Genomic DNA, 4,633 nt, shown 5'->3' on the forward strand with positions numbered 1-4,633 from the left:
ATCACCAAGCAAATAATAATAAAAATGTGTTCGGCGTCATTAAAAAATAGGGAAACACTACTGTTTATTTATCATTTTTATCATTATGATTATTGGTCATTTTCATATCCTGTGTTCTCCGTCTTCCTTTTGGTTTTTTTTTTTTACTTTTAGATTTTTTCAGTCCCATAACGTTATGTTTGTTTGTTTGTTTGTTTTTGACTGGCAGTGTTAGAAAAAAAATATTACTCAGCAAAAATCAATGTAATTTTTCAAATATCTTGTGTTATCTGTATATCCTGTCTCTATTTTTGTTCTTAACTCCATTTAGATAAATAAGTACACTTGTGTATATAAGGCGGGTTTGACATAAACATTTTGACAAATCAAGCTCTTTATTAATCAAAATGATGTGATGGCACAGATGATTAGTACAGATTCTCTCTCTCTCTCTCTCTCTCTCTCTCTCTCTCTCTCTCTCTCTCTCTCTCGTCTCTCTCTCTCTCTCTCTCTCTTAATTCTCTATTACTCTGTTTCTCACACAATTTTAACATTCTCACCTGAATGAATATCCATCACGAAGGAGCAAAGATCATGAATGAATTGCTAGTACTTTTGAACAATTAGAATAAATTAGCTAAGGCACACATGGCGTACAAAATATCTAAACATCCCACTTCTCCTTCTCTTCTCCTCTTACTCCAACTTCTTCCTCCTCTTCCGAGTTTTCCCCCTCATCATCATCATCCTATTCCATATTCCTTTTATTATTTTTCCTCCCTCCTCCTCCTTCTTCCTCTGCCTCCTTCTCCTCCTCCGTGAACAATCTTTAACACAGATGCATGTTCACGAAATGCTCCTTGTTCTTGAACACAGGACCCCACACATCGACCTGAGGATTGGCCCTCTTGGCCTTGGTCCTTGTCGAGGCCGTGTTGCCCTGGGGGTTGTTGTAAGCGCCCATCTGCATGGCCTTGTAGGTCGAACGCCTGGAAGGAAAGACAACAGGATCGTGAGTCTTCTGTTTATGGAGGTTTTGTTTTGATTTTCGTTTTCGGTCTGTTCTCAGTAAAGCGAAGGGGATACTCTAGATTTTATATTAATTTGGATTTGCTCTTGATTCGGTTTAAATAGATTGATATGGGGGATATATCTATTGGGTATATCTGTACGTTAAAAAAAAAAAAAAATATTAACACACCTGGCCTGGGCGTCATCAACGTAGGTGTTGGCGGAGTAAGTGTGTTCTTGGACCATCTTGACTTCTTGTTTCTTCTTCTTCCGGTGACCTTCTGGCTCACTCAGGTAAATGCTATGCAAGTTCAAGTATATTGCGAGTGCAACAGAAGTCACAAGATGTTTTATTACTAAAGAGACTTGCAAACAAACTTTATGGAAATCACTCCAAAAATAACGTCAGTCTTTGTTTATCTGTTTTCAAACGGTTTTTGCGATCGTCAAATGAGAAAATATGGAGTTTTTCGCAATGCTTTGTCTCCTCCTCTTTACAGGATTTCACTCCCGTCGATTCTCTCGATCTGAACAAACGACTGAGGGCGTTGAGTATCCGTAGAGTTCCGCTAGCGATTGCTTTTCACGCTCTGGAAGGAAGGAAAGGAAGATGGTTATATATCCGTAATTCACTTATAATTACAATGATAATGATTATAATTATTATAACATTACATTAAATTATTATAATAATGATGATGATAATAAAGTTGGTGATACTACTACTACTACTATTACTACTACTACTTCTACTACTACTATTTTTAATATTTTTTATTTCAATCATCATTATCATAATAATATTACCTCACATTACAATACATTTACACTGACAAACAATGACAAATCAATCAACATTTCCCTTCCCTCTTTCGAACATTGGGAAATACGCAAGAGGAACGCAAAGAAATTAACAATTACCTCAAGGTACGTTATATCTCTGCGAAAGGACTTGGAGCTCGAGCTTGTTACCGCAATTGGCCAATCGACTGCCTCTCGAAGTGGTCAGGTTTTCGTCCAATCTGAAAGGGAGAGAAAACGTGATTAGGGTTTATTGTTGTTGTGATTGGTTGTTAAGGTTGATGAGGGTGGTTGTTATTTGAGATGGTAGTTGAGGTGTTCAGTAAATTCGTTGGTGGGATTGGTAGGTGGTGTCGAGTGTCGGAATGTTATTTAGTTAGAAGGGTGATGCCAAAAGTCATATACAGTTATCACGTAATTACACGGTACCCAGCAACAGAAAACTTCCATTTGTTGCAATAACCACACGTTTCTCCATCACTTTTTTATACTAAATAAATAAATAAATAAAATAATCAATAAATTAATCAACATATGAGCAAATAAATAGTGAATGAACGAATCAGACAGGATTACCTACGGAAGAGATCGCTTAGACTCCGAACCGCAGACGAAGAGAGACTGATGTCGGAACTCAGCAACATCTCTACTTTATACGCCTCGATTTTCTTTTTTCTTTTTCTTTTTGTTCATCTTGCTTCCCAGGAAATATGTCGGCGGCGGGTAATTCCGCTCATATGAACGAGACGCTCTAGGAAAATATGTGAAGTACGGAGTTAAATATGGTGATGACTTCTGGGAAATGTGACGCACGAAAGTTTTCCCGGATTAACCATCCATGCAGTTATTGTGCTTTTTAGTTGTTGATGCTGGTGTTGCTTGGTATACAGTTTGTATATCTTTCTCTTTCTCTTTCTCCTTCACTTTCTGTCCGTCTGTCTGTATATTTATCTATCGGTCTTTACTTATCTATCATACTTGATCTAGCTATCCACCCTTCTGGCTATCGGCATTTATCTGTATCATTAATTGTAACAGATTCTGTTTATCTTTAGCATTGCTCAATGAATATTGATAATAATGATAATAATAATAACAGACTTGGGGAATATACAAATGAATCTTTTATTCAGCAAATTATTTAGCCTTTCTTTTCTTTCTTTGTTTCCTAAATAAAAAAAAATAATAATAATAATAATATTTGCAGGTAATTAACATTTGCCAATGTGTCAAGACCAGAAGCAAGTTGAAACATATTCACCCTTATGAAGAAACTTTCAATCTAAAAAACGCAATTAATTCTAAGGAATCGAGGGAAACGTATGTCGTGAAAACGAGGGCAGTTACTTTGCTGGAAAATAATGGTAATAAAACAACAGAAAACGAAGACAATGACATTCATAGAAAACGGACACCTCAAATTTATCGACGCCAATTTGGATTCTTGAGCATATGAGAATTATTAAGAGAGAGAAGGCAAGAGAAGAAAGAAATGTCTGAGAGAGAACCGAAAAAAACAAAACGCAGGAAAAAGAAAGCGGAAAAGGAAGAGGTCGAAGATATGGATGAAAGGGACCAGGACGAGGAAGTTAAACGAGAGTATGGAGGAAGGAAATGGAAGGGGAAGATGGAAATATTAAAACTGATATATAGTTATTTGAAATTAGAGATGGACGGACTGACACAATAGACAGAAAAAAAACAAAAGCGAGCGAAGACGAGATAATGAAGGAGAGAAAGAGTACGTAGGGATAGAGAGAGAGCGTGAACGAGAAGGAAGGCAGAAGGAAGAAGAAAGGAGGGAGAGAGGGGCAAATGAGAAGAGGGAGAAAGGGAGGGGCGCGGGTGGGCGCAGAGGGAGAAAGGGAGGGGCGCGGGTGGGCACAGAGGGAGGGCATAGAAGTGGCGACAACGGCAAAGCAAGACCTGTTTGGCGAGCGTTCAGTGTTCACGTGCCACGTCCGTGGTGCTGGGATGAAAGCCGCCATGGTAATGAACCCGCCTCGCCTAGGGCTGGACAGGTAGGGGGAGGTGGGGCGGAAGGAGGGGAAGGAGGTAGGAGGTAGGAGGTGGAGATGGTGGTGAAGCAGAGGGAGGAGGAGGTGGAGAAGAGATGGAAAGAGGGGAAGAAGGTGGAAGGGGGAGGGGGGAGGTGGAGGAGAGGAGGGGGGAGGGGGAGGGGGAGGTGGGGGGAGGAAGGAGGGGTGGGGAGGAGGAGAAGAAGGTGGGAGGAGGAGGAGGAGGAGGTGGTGGAGAGGAGGAGGGGTGGTGATGTGGGAAGGGGATGGAGAGGAGAGAAGGAGGGGAGGAGGAGAGAGGAGAGGAGGGGAGGGTAGAGGGGGAGGAAGAGGATGGAGAGAGAGGAGAAGGCGAGATGGGTGAGGAAGAGGAATAGATGGGAAGGCGAGGAAGGAGGGTAAAGAAGTGGGAGGAAGAAGAAGAGAGACAGAGAGAAGGACAGGAAGAAGGTTCTGGTAGAGATAGAAGGAGAGAGAGAAGGGGACAGGGGGAAGGAGTAAAGAGAAAAAGGGAGAAAAGAAGAGAGGAGGAACAGAGAAGAAGGTGAAGGAAGGCCTATGTGACTGGTCATGACACAGAATCGAGCAGAGAATTATTCAAAAAGATCAGTTACGAAAATCATGTTTTCTCATTCTGATTAATCAATTCTATTTAATTGTCATTTTCTAATTCATTCTTCTTACTTATCTATCTATATTTTTTGGTCGTACAGCATAATCAACAAACGCAGTAAAACTGTTTTCATATGTCACTTGTACAACAAGATTTTTTTTTACGTGGCTGATGTTGTCTGACCCGAATAATTCTAAACAAAATGGAGGAG

General features: G+C 40.3%; 1 long non-coding RNA gene across 1 annotated transcript in view; it reads right to left on the reverse strand.

The window, feature by feature from the left end:
* Nucleotides 1-617: 617 nt before the first annotated feature.
* The window catches only part of LOC119570561, a 4,648-nt gene continuing 632 nt past the window's right edge, over nt 618-4,633 (reverse strand). The window contains exons 2-4 of the long non-coding RNA XR_005228429.1: nt 1,912-2,012; nt 1,181-1,580; nt 618-968 (exon numbers count right to left, since the gene is read on the reverse strand). This is a non-coding gene — a long non-coding RNA (uncharacterized LOC119570561). The remainder of the gene's footprint in view (nt 969-1,180; nt 1,581-1,911; nt 2,013-4,633) is intronic.

This window comes from Penaeus monodon, chromosome 4 (assembly GCF_015228065.2).
Source record: "Penaeus monodon isolate SGIC_2016 chromosome 4, NSTDA_Pmon_1, whole genome shotgun sequence".
NCBI classification, from domain to species: Eukaryota; Metazoa; Arthropoda; class Malacostraca; order Decapoda; family Penaeidae; genus Penaeus; species Penaeus monodon.